Raw genomic sequence first — 19,829 nt, forward strand, 5'->3', positions numbered from 1 at the left:
GGAGTCAGTATGTCTGAGTACCACATCCCCCGGAGACAATTTGGTGTGATAAGAATCACTAGAAATCCCTCTATCCCAATCCTGTGGAACAGAAAATGGAGAATCTGGAGGGGCTGAAAGTAATATATCAGATAAAAATTCTTTCATTGAGTCAACAGAGCATCTACTGTGAAGGCCCAATGGTCCCTGGACCTGGTGACAAGTCTGTCCAGCTTTCTTGATCAATCTGGATGTCAGAAGTTGAATGTCTCAAGTCCACCAACTGTGGCAAAAGCCTTTAAAAGCCCCAGGATGAAGAAGCCACACTCTCACTTCCAGATGCTGATGAGCAAGAAAGCCCACCTGCCAAATTTTCATATCTTAGATATGAACACCAGACAGGCTGGAACCGGAAATTCTACCCATGGAAAAATGAAACCTAATTCTTTCTGTGCTACACCAACTTTGGTGCCCCCCTGATGTCCAGCTTTCTTGATCAATCTGGATGGCATTGTCCAACTGGATTCCCATCTGCAGTTCTCACTGAAGAAGTATTCAATATTGAAGTGATGCCAGAATGTTTTTTTGCATCCAGGACTTATCATTAGCCTAATAGGATAGTATGCCCAGTGAGAATTTTTTAAATCTTTGGAGGAAAGGTTTTATGCGAGTCCAGCACTGGGTTTTAAATCTACCACGCTTTAAAGATTAAAGGGTGACATTAAACTTTCCAAATATTGAAAACGTTATGAATGGAAAGACACAAAGAAAGGCACTGCTGAGATTTGAACTCAGGATCTCCTGTTTACTAGACAGGCGCTTTCACCTACTAAGCCACAGCGCCTCACTTGAGGAAACTGCTCTGCCACTATGGCAAGTGTTTCACTTCTGTTACCGAGTTGGGTGCCAACGCTACAACCGCCCCTTTTCATTTCTTTAAGTTCTGTTCTGCTGTGGCAGCTGGTGCCTTCTGTCCGATTCTGAGGGCCCACCCTCCACCTGTCATACGTATAGCACAGAGAAGGGGGAAGTGCTCCAAAATTCTTCCACTGGTCTTTGCTACAGTTCTGAGAGGTAGCACTGACCAGTAGGAGATGCAGAGAGAAGTGCTACCTACCTGTGAATGAAGGGGGGCTGAAGGTCTCAGGGCACAGAATGTAGATAGATTGTCTAGGTAAAGATTGACTGTGTCTTTACTTTTTGTATATATGTCCATGGTGCCATGTGATGCTCTATATCAGGGATCCTCAAACTACGGCCCTCCAGCTGTTGCGGAACTACACATCCCATGAGACATTGTAAGCCTCTGACATTCACAGCCATGACTAGGCATGATGGGAATTGTAGTTTCTGAACAACTGGAGGGCCGTAGTTTGAAGACCACTGCTCTATATTATGCCTGTTCATATTGAACTAAACTATCGACGAGGATGGGATTCGAACCCATGCGTGCAGAGCACAATGGATTAGCAGCCCATCGCCTTAACCACTCGGCCACCTCGTCTTGTTTGGGCAAGACCCTACTGGTTTGAAGAAGGGATTACCTTGATCTACACAATCTGGAAGGGCAAACGGAGACTCTGGCAGGAGTCAGTATGTCTGAGTACCACATCCCCCGGAGACAATTTGGTGTGATAAGAATCACTAGAAATCCCTCTATCCCAATCCTGTGGAACACAAAATGGAGAATCTGGAGGGGCTGAAAGTAATATATCAGATTAAAATTCTTTCATTGAGTCAACAGAGCATCTACTGTGAAGGCCCAATGGTCCCTGGACCTGGTGACAAGTCTGTCCAGCTTTCTTGATCAATCTGGATGTCAGAAGTTGAATGTCTCAAGTCCACCAACTGTGGCAAAAGCCTTTAAAAGCCCCAGGATGAAGAAGCCACACTCTCACTTCCAGATGCTGATGAGCAAGAAAGCCCACCTGCCAAATTTTCATATCTTAGATATGAACACCAGACAGGCTGGAACCGGAAATTCTACCCATGGAAAAATGAAACCTAATTATTTCTGTGCTACACCAACTTTGGTGCCCCCCTGATGTTTGATGTAGGCCACAGCTATGGCATTGTCCAACTGGATTCCCATCTGCAGTTCTCACTGAAGAAGTATTCAATATTGAAGTGATGCCAGAATGTTTTTTTGCTCCAGAAAGTTGATAGGAAGGTGTGCTTCCTCCAAAGACAAATCCCCTGCATTGAGAGGGCATCCAGGACTTATCATTAGCCTAATAGGATAGTATGCCCAGTGAGAAGTTTTTAAATCTTTGGAGGAAAGGTTTTATGCGAGTCCAGCACTGGGTTTTAAATCTACCACGCTTTAAAGATTAAAGGGTGACATTAAACTTTCCAAATATTGAAAACGTTATGAATGGAAAGACACAAAGAAAGGCACTGCTGAGATTTGAACTCAGGATCTCCTGTTTACTAGACAGGCGCTTTCACCAACTAAGCCACAGCACCTCACTTGAGGAAACTGCTCTGCCACTATGGCAAGTGTTTCACTTCTGTTACCGAGTTGGGTCCCAACGCTACAACCGCCCCTTTTCATTTCTTTAAGTTCTGTTCTGCTGTGGCAGCTGGTGCCTTCTGTCCGCTTCTGAGGGCCCACCCTCCACCTGTCATACGTATAGCACAGAGAAGGGGGAAGTGCTCCAAAATTCTTCCACTGGTCTTTGCTACAGTTCTGAGAGGTAGCACTGACCAGTAGGAGATGCAGAGAGAAGTCAGTGTGCTGACACAATGCATACATTGAAAAAAGCATCAGTAAGGTGAGAGCTGTGAATGAAGGGGGGCTGAAGGTCTCAGGGCACAGAATGTAGATAGATTGTCTAGGTCAAGATTGACTGTGTCTTTACTTTTTGTATATATGTTCATGGTGCCATGTGATGCTCTATATTATGCCTGTTCATATTGAACTAAACTATCGACGAGGATGGGATTCGAACCCATGCGTGCAGAGCACAATGGATTAGCAGTCCATCGCCTTAACCACTCGGCCACCTCGTCTTGTTTGGGCAAGACCCTACTGTGGTTTGAAGAAGGGATTACCTTGATCTACACAATCTGGAAGGGCAAACGGAGACTCTGGCAGGAGTCAGTATGTCTGAGTACCACATCCCCCGGAGACAATTTGGTGTGATAAGAATCACTAGAAATCCCTCTATCCCAATCCTGTGGAACACAAAATGGAGAATCTGGAGGGGCTGAAAGTAATATATCAGATTAAAATTCTTTCATTGAGTCAACAGAGCATCTACTGTGAAGGCCCAATGGTCCCTGGACCTGGTGACAAGTCTGTCCAGCTTTCTTGATCAATCTGGATGTCAGAAGTTGAATGTCTCAAGTCCACCAACTGTGGCAAAAGCCTTTAAAAGCCCCAGGATAAAGAAGCCACACTCTCACTTCCAGATGCTGATGAGCAAGAAAGCCCACCTGCCAAATTTTCATATCTTAGATATGAACACCAGACAGGCTGGAACCGGAAATTCTACCCATGGAAAAATGAAACCTAATTCTTTCTGTGCTACACCAACTTTGGTGCCCCCCTGATGTTTGATGTAGGCCACAGCTATGGCATTGTCCAACTGGATTCCCATCTGCAGTTCTCACTGAAGAAGTATTCAATATTGAAGTGATGCCAGAATGTTTTTTTGCTCCAGAAAGTTGATAGGAAGGTGTGCTTCCTCCAAAGACAAATCCCCTGCATTGAGAGGGCATCCAGGACTTATCATTAGCCTAATAGGATAGTATGCCCAGTGAGAAGTTTTTAAATCTTTGGAGAAAAGGTTTTATGCGAGTCCAGCACTGGGTTTTAAATCTACCACGCTTTAAAGATTAAAGGGTGACATTAAACTTTCCAAATATTGAAAACGTTATGAATGGAAAGACACAAAGAAAGGCACTGCTGAGATTTGAACTCAGGATCTCCTGTTTACTAGACAGGCGCTTTCACCAACTAAGCCACAGCGCCTCACTTGAGGAAACCGCTCTGCCACTATGGCAAGTGTTTCACTTCTGTTACCGAGTTGGGTGCCAACGCTACAACCGCCCCTTTTCATTTCTTTAAGTTCTGTTCTGCTGTGGCAGCTGGTGCCTTCTGTCCGCTTCTGAGGGCCCACCCTCCACCTGTCATACGTATAGCACAGAGAAGGGGGAAGTGCTCCAAAATTCTTCCACTGGTCTTTGCTACAGTTCTGAGAGGTAGCACTGACCAGTAGGAGATGCAGAGAGAAGTCAGTGTGCTGACACAATGCAATGCATTGAAAAAAGCCTCAGTAAGGTGAGAGCTGTGAATGAAGGGGGGCTGAAGGTCTCAGGGCACAGAATGTAGATAGATTGTCTAGGTCAAGATTGACTGTGTCTTTACTTTTTGTATATATGTCCATGGTGCCATGTGATGCTCTATATTATGCCTGTTCATATTGAACTAAACTATCGACGAGGATGGGATTCGAACCCATGCGTGCAGAGCACAATGGATTAGCAGTCCATCGCCTTAACCACTCGGCCACCTCGTCTTGTTTGGGCAAGTCCCTACTGTGGTTTGAAGAAGGGATTACCTTGATCTACACAATCTGGAAGGGCAAACGGAGACTCTGGCAGGAGTCAGTATGTCTGAGTACCACATCCCCCGGAGACAATTTGGTGTGATAAGAATCACTAGAAATCCCTCTATCCCAATCCTGTGGAACACAAAATGGAGAATCTGGAGGGGCTGAAAGTAATATATCAGATTAAAATTCTTTCATTGAGTCAACAGAGCATCTACTGTGAAGGCCCAATGGTCCCTGGACCTGGTGACAAGTCTGTCCAGCTTTCTTGATCAATCTGGATGTCAGAAGTTGAATGTCTCAAGTCCACCAACTGTGGCAAAAGCCTTTAAAAGCCCCAGGATGAAGAAGCCACACTCTCACTTCCAGATGCTGATGAGCAAGAAAGCCCACCTGCCAAATTTTCATATCTTAGATATGAACACCAGACAGGCTGGAACCGGAAATTCTACCCATGGAAAAATGAAACCTAATTCTTTCTGTGCTACACCAACTTTGGTGCCCCCCTGATGTCCAGCTTTCTTGATCAATCTGGATGTCAGAAGTTGAATGTCTCAAGTCCACCAACTGTGGCAAAAGCCTTTAAAAGCCCCAGGATGAAGAAGCCACACTCTCACTTCCAGATGCTGATGAGCAAGAAAGCCCACCTGCCAAATTTTCATATCTTAGATATGAACACCAGACAGGCTGGAACCGGAAATTCTACCCATGGAAAAATGAAACCTAATTCTTTCTGTGCTACACCAACTTTGGTGCCCCCCTGATGTTTGATGTAGGCCACAGCTATGGCATTGTCCAACTGGATTCCCATCTGCAGTTCTCACTGAAGAAGTATTCAATATTGAAGTGATGCCAGAATGTTTTTTTGCATCCAGGACTTATCATTAGCCTAATAGGATAGTATGCCCAGTGAGAATTTTTTAAATCTTTGGAGGAAAGGTTTTATGCGAGTCCAGCACTGGGTTTTAAATCTACCACGCTTTAAAGATTAAAGGGTGACATTAAACTTTCCAAATATTGAAAACGTTATGAATGGAAAGACACAAAGAAAGGCACTGCTGAGATTTGAACTGAGGATCTCCTGTTTACTAGACAGGCGCTTTCACCAACTAAGCCACAGCGCCTCACTTGAGGAAACCGCTCTGCCACTATGGCAAGTGTTTCACTTCTGTTACCGAGTTGGGTGCCAACGCTACAACCGCCCCTTTTCATTTCTTTAAGTTCTGTTCTGCTGTGGCAGCTGGTGCCTTCTGTCCGATTCTGAGGGCCCACCCTCCACCTGTCATACGTATAGCACAGAGAAGGGGGAGGTGCTCCAAAATTCTTCCACTGGTCTTTGCTACAGTTCTGAGAGGTAGCACTGACCAGTAGGAGATGCAGAGAGAAGTCAGTGTGCTGACACAATGCAATGCATTGAAAAAAGCATCAGTAAGGTGAGAGCTGTGAATGAAGGGGGGCTGAAGGTCTCAGGGCACAGAATGTAGATAGATTGTCTAGGTCAAGATTGACTGTGTCTTTACTTTTTGTATATATGTCCATGGTGCCATGTGATGCTCTATATTATGCCTGTTCATATTGAACTAAACTATCGACGAGGATGGGATTCGAACCCATGCGTGCAGAGCACAATGGATTAGCAGTCCATCGCCTTAACCACTCGGCCACCTCGTCTTGTTTGGGCAAGTCCCTACTGTGGTTTGAAGAAGGGATTACCTTGATCTACACAATCTGGAAGGGCAAACGGAGACTCTGGCAGGAGTCAGTATGTCTGAGTACCACATCCCCCGGAGACAATTTGGTGTGATAAGAATCACTAGAAATCCCTCTATCCCAATCCTGTGGAACACAAAATGGAGAATCTGGAGGGGCTGAAAGTAATATATCAGATTAAAATTCTTTCATTGAGTCAACAGAGCATCTACTGTGAAGGCCCAATGGTCCCTGGACCTGGTGACAAGTCTGTCCAGCTTTCTTGATCAATCTGGATGTCAGAAGTTGAATGTCTCAAGTCCACCAACTGTGGCAAAAGCCTTTAAAAGCCCCAGGATGAAGAAGCCACACTCTCACTTCCAGATGCTGATGAGCAAGAAAGCCCACCTGCCAAATTTTCATATCTTAGATATGAACACCAGACAGGCTGGAACCGGAAATTCTACCCATGGAAAAATGAAACCTAATTCTTTCTGTGCTACACCAACTTTGGTGCCCCCCTGATGTTTGATGTAGGCCACAGCTATGGCATTGTCCAACTGGATTCCCATCTGCAGTTCTCACTGAAGAAGTATTCAATATTGAAGTGATGCCAGAATGTTTTTTTGCTCCAGAAAGTTGATAGGAAGGTGTGCTTCCTCCAAAGACAAATCCCCTGCATTGAGAGGGCATCCAGGACTTATCATTAGCCTAATAGGATAGTATGCCCAGTGAGAATTTTTTAAATCTTTGGAGGAAAGGTTTTATGCGAGTCCAGCACTGGGTTTTAAATCTACCACGCTTTAAAGATTAAAGGGTGACATTAAACTTTCCAAATATTGAAAACGTTATGAATGGAAAGACACAAAGAAAGGCACTGCTGAGATTTGAACTCAGGATCTCCTGTTTACTAGACAGGCGCTTTCACCAACTAAGCCACAGCGCCTCACTTGAGGAAACTGCTCTGCCACTATGGCAAGTTTTTCACTTCTGTTACCGAGTTGGGTGCCAACGCTACAACCGCCCCTTTTCATTTCTTTAAGTTCTGTTCTGCTGTGGCAGCTGGTGCATTCTGTCCGCTTCTGAGGGCTCACCCTCCACCTGTCATACGTATAGCACAGAGAAGGGGGAAGTGCTCCAAAATTCTTCCACTGGTCTTTGCTACAGTTCTGAGAGGTAGCACTGACCAGTAGGAGATGCAGAGAGAAGTCAGTGTGCTGACACAATGCAATGCATTGAAAAAAGCCTCAGTAAGGTGAGAGCTGTGAATGAAGGGGGGCTGAAGGTCTCAGGGCACAGAATGTAGATAGATTGTCTAGGTCAAGATTGACTGTGTCTTTACTTTTTGTATATATGTCCATGGTGCCATGTGATGCTCTATATTATGCCTGTTCATATTGAACTAAACTATCGACGAGGATGGGATTCGAACCCATGCGTGCAGAGCACAATGGATTAGCAGTCCATCGCCTTAACCACTCGGCCACCTCGTCTTGTTTGGGCAAGTCCCTACTGTGGTTTGAAGAAGGGATTACCGTGATCTACACAATCTGGAAGGGCAAACGGAGACTCTGGCAGGAGTCAGTATGTCTGAGTACCACATCCCCCGGAGACAATTTGGTGTGATAAGAATCACTAGAAATCCCTCTATCCCAATCCTGTGGAACACAAAATGGAGAATCTGGAGGGGCTGAAAGTAATATATCAGATTAAAATTCTTTCATTGAGTCAACAGAGCATCTACTGTGAAGGCCCAATGGTCCCTGGACCTGGTGACAAGTCTGTCCAGCTTTCTTGATCAATCTGGATGTCAGAAGTTGAATGTCTCAAGTCCACCAACTGTGGCAAAAGCCTTTAAAAGCCCCAGGATGAAGAAGCCACACTCTCACTTCCAGATGCTGATGAGCAAGAAAGCCCACCTGCCAAATTTTCATATCTTAGATATGAACACCAGACAGGCTGGAACCGGAAATTCTACCCATGGAAAAATGAAACCTAATTCTTTCTGTGCTACACCAACTTTGGTGCCCCCCTGATGTTTGATGTAGGCCACAGCTATGGCATTGTCCAACTGGATTCCCATCTGCAGTTCTCACTGAAGAAGTATTCAATATTGAAGTGATGCCAGAATGTTTTTTTGCTCCAGAAAGTTGATAGGAAGGTGTGCTTCCTCCAAAAACAAATCCCCTGCATTGAGAGGGCATCCAGGACTTATCATTAGCCTAATAGGATAGTATGCCCAGTGAGAATTTTTTAAATCTTTGGAGGAAAGGTTTTATGGGAGTCCAGCACTGGGTTTTAAATCTACCACGCTTTAAAGATTAAAGGGTGACATTAAACTTTCCAAATATTGAAAACGTTATGAATGGAAAGACACAAAGAAAGGCACTGCTGAGATTTGAACTCAGGATCTCCTGTTTACTAGACAGGCGCTTTCACCAACTAAGCCACAGCGCCTCACTTGAGGAAACTGCTCTGCCACTATGGCAAGTGTTTCACTTCTGTTACCGAGTTGGGTCCCAACGCTACAACCGCCCCTTTTCATTTCTTTAAGTTCTGTTCTGCTGTGGCAGCTGGTGCCTTCTGTCCGCTTCTGAGGGCCCACCCTCCACCTGTCATACGTATAGCACAGAGAAGGGGGAAGTGCTCCAAAATTCTTCCACTGGTCTTTGCTACAGTTCTGAGAGGTAGCACTGACCAGTAGGAGATGCAGAGAGAAGTCAGTGTGCTGACACAATGCAATGCATTGAAAAAAGCCTCAGTAAGGTGAGAGCTGTGAATGAAGGGGGGCTGAAGGTCTCAGGGCACAGAATGTAGATAGATTGTCTAGGTCAAGATTGACTGTGTCTTTACTTTTTGTATATATGTCCATGGTGCCATGTGATGCTCTATATTATGCCTGTTCATATTGAACTAAACTATCGACGAGGATGGGATTCGAACCCATGCGTGCAGAGCACAATGGATTAGCAGTCCATCGCCTTAACCACTCGGCCACCTCGTCTTGTTTGGGCAAGTCCCTACTGTGGTTTGAAGAAGGGATTACCTTGATCTACACAATCTGGAAGGGCAAACGGAGACTCTGGCAGGAGTCAGTATGTCTGAGTACCACATCCCCCGGAGACAATTTGGTGTGATAAGAATCACTAGAAATCCCTCTATCCCAATCCTGTGGAACACAAAATGGAGAATCTGGAGGGGCTGAAAGTAATATATCAGATTAAAATTCTTTCATTGAGTCAACAGAGCATCTACTGTGAAGGCCCAATGGTCCCTGGACCTGGTGACAAGTCTGTCCAGCTTTCTTGATCAATCTGGATGTCAGAAGTTGAATGTCTCAAGTCCACCAACTGTGGCAAAAGCCTTTAAAAGCCCCAGGATGAAGAAGCCACACTCTCACTTCCAGATGCTGATGAGCAAGAAAGCCCACCTGCCAAATTTTCATATCTTAGATATGAACACCAGACAGGCTGGAACCGGAAATTCTACCCATGGAAAAATGAAACCTAATTCTTTCTGTGCTACACCAACTTTGGTGCCCCCCTGATGTTTGATGTAGGCCACAGCTATGGCATTGTCCAACTGGATTCCCATCTGCAGTTCTCACTGAAGAAGTATTCAATATTGAAGTGATGCCAGAATGTTTTTTTGCTCCAGAAAGTTGATAGGAAGGTGTGCTTCCTCCAAAGACAAATCCCCTGCATTGAGAGGGCATCCAGGACTTATCATTAGCCTAATAGGATAGTATGCCCAGTGAGAAGTTTTTAAATCTTTGGAGGAAAGGTTTTATGCGAGTCCAGCACTGGGTTTTAAATCTACCACGCTTTAAAGATTAAAGGGTGACATTAAACTTTCCAAATATTGAAAACGTTATGAATGGAAAGACACAAAGAAAGGCACTGATGAGATTTGAACTCAGGATCTCCTGTTTACTAGACAGGCGCTTTCACCAACTAAGCCACAGCGCCTCACTTGAGGAAACTGCTCTGCCACTATGGCAAGTGTTTCACTTCTGTTACCGAGTTGGGTCCCAACGCTACAACCGCCCCTTTTCATTTCTTTAAGTTCTGTTCTGCTGTGGCAGCTGGTGCCTTCTGTCCGATTCTGAGGGCCCACCCTCCACCTGTCATACGTATAGCACAGAGAAGGGGGAAGTGCTCCAAAATTCTTCCACTGGTCTTTGCTACAGTTCTGAGAGGTAGCACTGACCAGTAGGAGATGCAGAGAGAAGTCAGTGTGCTGACACAATGCAATGCATTGAAAAAAGCCTCAGTAAGGTGAGAGCTGTGAATGAAGGGGGGCTGAAGGTCTCAGGGCACAGAATGTAGATAGATTGTCTAGGTCAAGATTGACTGTGTCTTTACTTTTTGTATATATGTCCATGGTGCCATGTGATGCTCTATATTATGCCTGTTCATATTGAACTAAACTATCGATGAGGATGGGATTCGATCCCATGCGTGCAGAGCACAATGGATTAGCAGTCCATCGCCTTAACCACTCGGCCACCTCGTCTTTTTTGGGCATGTCCCTACTGTGGTTTGAAGAAGGGATTACCTTGATCTACACAATCTGGAAGGGCAAACGGAGACTCTGGCAGGAGTCAGTATGTCTGAGTACCACATCCCCCGGAGACAATTTGGTGTGATAAGAATCACTAGAAATCCCTCTATCTCAATCCTGTGGAACAGAAAATGGAGAATCTGGAGGGGCTGAAAGTAATATATCAGATTAAAATTCTTTCATTGAGTCAACAGAGCATCTACTGTGAAGGCCCAATGGTCCCTGGACCTGGTGACAAGACTGTCCAGCTTTCTTGATCAATCTGGATGTCAGAAGTTGAATGTCTCAAGTCCACCAACTGTGGCAAAAGCCTTTAAAAGCCCCAGGATGAAGAAGCCACACTCTCACTTCCAGATGCTGATGAGCAAGAAAGCCCACCTGCCAAATTTTCATATCTTAGATATGAACACCAGACAGGCTGGAACCGGAAATTCTACCCATGGAAAAATGAAACCTAATTCTTTCTGTGCTACACCAACTTTGGTGCCCCCCTGATGTCCAGCTTTCTTGATCAATCTGGATGTCAGAAGTTGAATGTCTCAAGTCCACCAACTGTGGCAAAAGCCTTTAAAAGCCCCAGGATGAAGAAGCCACACTCTCACTTCCAGATGCTGATGAGCAAGAAAGCCCACCTGCCAAATTTTCATATCTTAGATATGAACACCAGACAGGCTGGAACCGGAAATTCTACCCATGGAAAAATGAAACCTAATTCTTTCTGTGCTACACCAACTTTGGTGCCCCCCTGATGTTTGATGTAGGCCACAGCTATGGCATTGTCCAACTGGATTCCCATCTGCAGTTCTCACTGAAGAAGTATTCAATATTGAAGTGATGCCAGAATGTTTTTTTGCTCCAGAAAGTTGATAGGAAGGTGTGCTTCCTCCAAAGACAAATCCCCTGCATTGAGAGGGCATCCAGGACTTATCATTAGCCTAATAGGATAGTATGCCCAGTGAGAAGTTTTTAAATCTTTGGAGGAAAGGTTTTATGCGAGTCCAGCACTGGGTTTTAAATCTACCACGCTTTAAAGATTAAAGGGTGACATTAAACTTTCCAAATATTGAAAACGTTATGAATGGAAAGACACAAAGAAAGGCACTGCTGAGATTTGAACTCAGGATCTCCTGTTTACTAGACAGGCGCTTTCACCAACTAAGCCACAGCACCTCACTTGAGGAAACTGCTCTGCCACTATGGCAAGTGTTTCACTTCTGTTACCGAGTTGGGTCCCAACGCTACAACCGCCCCTTTTCATTTCTTTAAGTTCTGTTCTGCTGTGGCAGCTGGTGCCTTCTGTCCGCTTCTGAGGGCCCACCCTCCACCTGTCATACGTATAGCACAGAGAAGGGGGAAGTGCTCCAAAATTCTTCCACTGGTCTTTGCTACAGTTCTGAGAGGTAGCACTGACCAGTAGGAGATGCAGAGAGAAGTCAGTGTGCTGACACAATGCAATGCATTGAAAAAAGCATCAGTAAGGTGAGAGCTGTGAATGAAGGGGGGCTGAAGGTCTCAGGGCACAGAATGTAGATAGATTGTCTAGGTCAAGATTGACTGTGTCTTTACTTTTTGTATATATGTCCATGGTGCCATGTGATGCTCTATATTATGCCTGTTCATATTGAACTAAACTATCGACGAGGATGGGATTCGAACCCATGCGTGCAGAGCACAATGGATTAGCAGTCCATCGCCTTAACCACTCGGCCACCTCGTCTTGTTTGGGCAAGTCCCTACTGTGGTTTGAAGAAGGGATTACCTTGATCTACACAATCTGGAAGGGCAAACGGAGACTCTGGCAGGAGTCAGTATGTCTGAGTACCACATCCCCCGGAGACAATTTGGTGTGATAAGAATCACTAGAAATCCCTCTATCCCAATCCTGTGGAACACAAAATGGAGAATCTGGAGGGGCTGAAAGTAATATATCAGATTAAAATTCTTTCATTGAGTCAACAGAGCATCTACTGTGAAGGCCCAATGGTCCCTGGACCTGGTGACAAGTCTGTCCAGCTTTCTTGATCAATCTGGATGTCAGAAGTTGAATGTCTCAAGTCCACCAACTGTGGCAAAAGCCTTTAAAAGCCCCAGGATGAAGAAGCCACACTCTCACTTCCAGATGCTGATGAGCAAGAAAGCCCACCTGCCAAATTTTCATATCTTAGATATGAACACCAGACAGGCTGGAACCGGAAATTCTACCCATGGAAAAATGAAACCTAATTCTTTCTGTGCTACACCAACTTTGGTGCCCCCCTGATGTCCAGCTTTCTTGATCAATCTGGATGTCAGAAGTTGAATGTCTCAAGTCCACCAACTGTGGCAAAAGCCTTTAAAAGCCCCAGGATGAAGAAGCCACACTCTCACTTCCAGATGCTGATGAGCAAGAAAGCCCACCTGCCAAATTTTCATATCTTAGATATGAACACCAGACAGGCTGGAACCGGAAATTCTACCCATGGAAAAATGAAACCTAATTCTTTCTGTGCTACACCAACTTTGGTGCCCCCCTGATGTTTGATGTAGGCCACAGCTATGGCATTGTCCAACTGGATTCCCATCTGCAGTTCTCACTGAAGAAGTATTCAATATTGAAGTGATGCCAGAATGTTTTTTTGCTCCAGAAAGTTGATAGGAAGGTGTGCTTCCTCCAAAGACAAATCCCCTGCATTGAGAGGGCATCCAGGACTTATCATTAGCCTAATAGGATAGTATGCCCAGTGAGAAGTTTTTAAATCTTTGGAGGAAAGGTTTTATGCGAGTCCAGCACTGGGTTTTAAATCTACCACGCTTTAAAGATTAAAGGGTGACATTAAACTTTCCAAATATTGAAAACGTTATGAATGGAAAGACACAAAGAAAGGCACTGCTGAGATTTGAACTCAGGATCTCCTGTTTACTAGACAGGCGCTTTCACCAACTAAGCCACAGCACCTCACTTGAGGAAACTGCTCTGCCACTATGGCAAGTGTTTCACTTCTGTTACCGAGTTGGGTCCCAACGCTACAACCGCCCCTTTTCATTTCTTTAAGTTCTGTTTTGCTGTGGCAGCTGGTGCCTTCTGTCCGCTTCTGAGGGCCCACCCTCCACCTGTCATACGTATAGCACAGAGAAGGGGGAAGTGCTCCAAAATTCTTCCACTGGTCTTTGCTACAGTTCTGAGAGGTAGCACTGACCAGTAGGAGATGCAGAGAGAAGTCAGTGTGCTGACACAATGCAATGCATTGAAAAAAGCCTCAGTAAGGTGAGAGCTGTGAATGAAGGGGGGCTGAAGGTCTCAGGGCACAGAATGTAGATAGATTGTCTAGGTCAAGATTGACTGTGTCTTTACTTTTTGTATATATGTCCATGGTGCCATGTGATGCTCTATATTATGCCTGTTCATATTGAACTAAACTATCGACGAGGATGGGATTCGAACCCATGCGTGCTGAGCACAATGGATTAGCAGTCCATCGCCTTAACCACTCGGCCACCTCGTCTTGTTTGGGCAAGTCCCTACTGTGGTTTGAAGAAGGGATTACCTTGATCTACACAATCTGGAAGGGCAAACGGAGACTCTGGCAGGAGTCAGTATGTCTGAGTACCACATCCCCCGGAGACAATTTGGTGTGATAAGAATCACTAGAAATCCCTCTATCCCAATCCTGTGGAACACAAAATGGAGAATCTGGAGGGGCTGAAAGTAATATATCAGATTAAAATTCTTTCATTGAGTCAACAGAGCATCTACTGTGAAGGCCCAATGGTCCCTGGACCTGGTGACAAGTCTGTCCAGCTTTCTTGATCAATCTGGATGTCAGAAGTTGAATGTCTCAAGTCCACCAACTGTGGCAAAAGCCTTTAAAAGCCCCAGGATGAAGAAGCCACACTCTCACTTCCAGATGCTGATGAGCAAGAAAGCCCACCTGCCAAATTTTCATATCTTAGATATGAACACCAGACAGGCTGGAACCGGAAATTCTACCCATGGAAAAATGAAACCTAATTCTTTCTGTGCTACACCAACTTTGGTGCCCCCCTGATGTTTGATGTAGGCCACAGCTATGGCATTGTCCAACTGGATTCCCATCTGCAGTTCTCACTGAAGAAGTATTCAATATTGAAGTGATGCCAGAATGTTTTTTTGCTCCAGAAAGTTGATAGGAAGGTGTGCTTCCTCCAAAGACATATCCCCTGCATTGAGAGGGCATCCAGGACTTATCATTAGCCTAATAGGATAGTATGCCCAGTGAGAAGTTTTTAAATCTTTGGAGGAAAGGTTTTATGCGAGTCCAGCACTGGGTTTTAAATCTACCACGCTTTAAAGATTAAAGGGTGACATTAAACTTTCCAAATATTGAAAATGTTATGAATGGAAAGACACAAAGAAAGGCACTGCTGAGATTTGAACTCAGGATCTCCTGTTTACTAGACAGGCGCTTTCACCAACTAAGCCACAGCGCCTCACTTGAGGAAACCGCTCTGCCACTATGGCAAGTGTTTCACTTCTGTTACCGAGTTGGGTGCCATTGCTACAACCGCCCCTTTTCATTTCTTTAAGTTCTGTTCTGCTGTGGCAGCTGGTGCCTTCTGTCCGATTCTGAGGGCCCACCCTCCACCTGTCATACGTATAGCACAGAGAAGGGGGAAGTGCTCCAAAATTCTTCCACTGGTCTTTGCTACAGTTCTGAGAGGTAGCACTGACCAGTAGGAGATGCAGAGAGAAGTCAGTGTGCTGACACAATGCAATGCATTGAAAAAAGCCTCAGTAAGGTGAGAGCTGTGAATGAAGGGGGGCTGAAGGTCTCAGGGCACAGAATGTAGATAGATTGTCTAGGTCTAGATTGACTGTGTCTTTACTTTTTGTATATATGTCCATGGTGCCATGTGATGCTCTATATTATGCCTGTTCATATTGAACTAAACTATCGACGAGGATGGGATTCAAACCCATGCGTGCAGAGCACAATGGATTAGCAGTCTATCGCCTTAACCACTCGGCCACCTCGTCTTGTTTGGGCAAGTCCCTACTGTGGTTTGAAGAAGGGATTACCTTGATCTACACAATCTGGAAGGGCAAACGGAGACTCTGGCAGGAGTCAGTATGTCTGAGTACCACATCCCCCGGAGACAATTTGGTGTGATAAGAATCACTATAAATCCCTCTATCCCAATCCTGTGGAACAGAAAATGGAGAATCTGGAGGGGCTGAAAGTAATATATCAGATTAAAATTCTTTCATTGAGTCAACAGAGCATCTACTGTGAAGGCCCAATGGTCCCTGGACCTGGTGACAAGTCTGTCCAGCTTTCTTGATCAATCTGGATGTCAGAAGTTGAATGTCTCAAGTCCACCAACTGTGGCAAAAGCCTTTAAAAGCCCCAGGATGAAGAAGCCACACTCTCACTTCCAGATGCTGATGAGCAAGAAAGCCCACCTGCCAAATTTTCATATCTTAGATATGAACACCAGACAGGCTGGAACCGGAAATTCTACCCATGGAAAAATGAAACCTAATTCTTTCTGTGCTACACCAACTTTGGTGCCCCCCTGATGTTTGATGTAGGCCACAGCTATGGCATTGTCCAACTGGATTCCCATCTGCAGTTCTCACTGAAGAAGTATTCAATATTGAAGTGATGCCAGAATGTTTTTTTGCTCCAGAAAGTTGATAGGAAGGTGTGCTTCCTCCAAAGACATATCCCCTGCATTGAGAGGGCATCCAGGACTTATCATTAGCCTAATAGGATAGTATGCCCAGTGAGAAGTTTTTAAATCTTTGGAGGAAAGGTTTTATGCGAGTCCAGCACTGGGTTTTAAATCTACCACGCTTTAAAGATTAAAGGGTGACATTAAACTTTCCAAATATTGAAAATGTTATGAATGGAAAGACACAAAGAAAGGCACTGCTGAGATTTGAACTCAGGATCTCCTGTTTACTAGACAGGCGCTTTCACCAACTAAGCCACAGCGCCTCACTTGAGGAAACCGCTCTGCCACTATGGCAAGTGTTTCACTTCTGTTACCGAGTTGGGTGCCATTGCTACAACCGCCCCTTTTCATTTCTTTAAGTTCTGTTCTGCTGTGGCAGCTGGTGCCTTCTGTCCGATTCTGAGGGCCCACCCTCCACCTGTCATACGTATAGCACAGAGAAGGGGGAAGTGCTCCAAAATTCTTCCACTGGTCTTTGCTACAGTTCTGAGAGGTAGCACTGACCAGTAGGAGATGCAGAGAGAAGTCAGTGTGCTGACACAATGCAATGCATTGAAAAAAGCCTCAGTAAGGTGAGAGCTGTGAATGAAGGGGGGCTGAAGGTCTCAGGGCACAGAATGTAGATAGATTGTCTAGGTCAAGATTGACTGTGTCTTTACTTTTTGTATATATGTCCATGGTGCCATGTGATGCTCTATATTATGCCTGTTCATATTGAACTAAACTATCGACGAGGATGGGATTCGAACCCATGCGTGCAGAGCACAATGGATTAGCAGTCCATCGCCTTAACCACTCGGCCACCTCGTCTTGTTTGGGCAAGTCCCTACTGTGGATTGAAGAAGGGATTACCTTGATCTACACAATCTGGAAGGGCAAACGGAGACTCTGGCAGGAGTCAGTATGTCTGAGTACCACATCCCCCGGAGACAATTTGGTGTGATAAGAATCACTAGAAATCCCTCTATCCCAATCCTGTGGAACACAAAATGGAGAATCTGGAGGGGCTGAAAGTAATATATCAGATTAAAATTCTTTCATTGAGTCAACAGAGCATCTACTGTGAAGGCCCAATGGTCCCTGGACCTGGTGACAAGTCTGTCCAGCTTTCTTGATCAATCTGGATGTCAGAAGTTGAATGTCTCAAGTCCACCAACTGTGGCAAAAGCCTTTAAAAGCCCCAGGATGAAGAAGCCACACTCTCACTTCCAGATGCTGATGAGCAAGAAAGCCCACCTGCCAAATTTTCATATCTTAGATATGAACACCAGACAGGCTGGAACCGGAAATTCTACCCATGGAAAAATGAAACCTAATTCTTTCTGTGCTACACCAACTTTGGTGCCCCCCTGATGTTTGATGTAGGCCACAGCTATGGCATTGTCCAACTGGATTCCCATCTGCAGTTCTCACTGAAGAAGTATTCAATATTGAAGTGATGCCAGAATGTTTTTTTGCTCCAGAAAGTTGATAGGAAGGTGTGCTTCCTCCAAAGACAAATCCCCTGCATTGAGAGGGCATCCAGGACTTATCATTAGCCTAATAGGATAGTATGCCCAGTGAGAATTTTTTAAATCTTTGGAGGAAAGGTTTTATGCGAGTCCAGCACTGGGTTTTAAATCTACCACGCTTTAAAGATTAAAGGGTGACATTAAACTTTCCAAATATTGAAAACGTTATGAATGGAAAGACACAAAGAAAGGCACTGCTGAGATTTGAACTCAGGATCTCCTGTTTACTAGACAGGCGCTTTCACCAACTAAGCCACAGCGCCTCTCTTGAGGAAACTGCTCTGCCACTATGGCAAGTGTTTCACTTCTGTTACCGAGTTGGGTCCCAACGCTACAACCGCCCCTTTTCATTTCTTTAAGTTCTGTTCTGCTGTGGCAGCTGGTGCCTTCTGTCCGATTCTGAGGGCCCACCCTCCACCTGTCATACGTATAGCACAGAGAAGGGGGAAGTGCTCCAAAATTCTTCCACTGGTCTTTGCTACAGTTCTGAGAGGTAGCACTGACCAGTAGGAGATGCAGAGAGAAGTCAGTGTGCTGACACAATGCAATGCATTGAAAAAAGCCTCAGTAAGGTGAGAGCTGTGAATGAAGGGGGGCTGAAGGTCTCAGGGCACAGAATGTAGATAGATTGTCTAGGTCAAGATTGACTGTGTCTTTACTTTTTGTATATATGTCCATGGTGCCATGTGATGCTCTATATTATGCCTGTTCATATTGAACTAAACTATCGATGAGGATGGGATTCAATCCCATGCGTGCAGAGCACAATGGATTAGCAGTCCATCGCCTTAACCACTCGGCCACCTCGTCTTTTTTGGGCATGTCCCTACTGTGGTTTGAAGAAGGGATTACCTTGATCTACACAATCTGGAAGGGCAAACGGAGACTCTGGCAGGAGTCAGTATGTCTGAGTACCACATCCCCCGGAGACAATTTGGTGTGATAAGAATCACTAGAAATCCCTCTATCCCAATCCTGTGGAACAGAAAATGGAGAATCTGGAGGGGCTGAAAGTAATATATCAGATTAAAATTCTTTCATTGAGTCAACAGAGCATCTACTGTGAAGGCCCAATGGTCCCTGGACCTGGTGACAAGTCTGTCCAGCTTTCTTGATCAATCTGGATGTCAGAAGTTGAATGTCTCAAGTCCACCAACTGTGGCAAAAGCCTTTAAAAGCCCCAGGATGAAGAAGCCACACTCTCACTTCCAGATGCTGATGAGCAAGAAAGCCCACCTGCCAAATTTTCATATCTTAGATATGAACACCAGACAGGCTGGAACCGGAAATTCTACCCATGGAAAAATGAAACCTAATTCTTTCTGTGCTACACCAACTTTGGTGCCCCCCTGATGTCCAGCTTTCTTGATCAATCTGGATGTCAGAAGTTGAATGTCTCAAGTCCACCAACTGTGGCAAAAGCCTTTAAAAGCCCCAGGATGAAGAAGCCACACTCTCACTTCCAGATGCTGATGAGCAAGAAAGCCCACCTGCCAAATTTTCATATCTTAGATATGAACACCAGACAGGCTGGAACCGGCAATTCTACCCATGGAAAAATGAAACCTAATTCTTTCTGTGCTACACCAACTTTGGTGCCCCCCTGATGTTTGATGTAGGCCACAGCTATGGCATTGTCCAACTGGATTCCCATCTGCAGTTCTCACTGAAGAAGTATTCAATATTGAAGTGATGCCAGAATGTTTTTTTGCTCCAGAAAGTTGATAGGAAGGTGTGCTTCCTCCAAAGACAAATCCCCTGCATTGAGAGGGCATCCAGGACTTATCATTAGCCTAATAGGATAGTATGCCCAGTGAGAAGTTTTTAAATCTTTGGA

The sequence above is a fragment of the Pelophylax lessonae genome, assembly GCF_965119305.1.
Source record: "Pelophylax lessonae genome assembly, chromosome: 3".
Classification (NCBI taxonomy): Eukaryota; Metazoa; Chordata; class Amphibia; order Anura; family Ranidae; genus Pelophylax; species Pelophylax lessonae.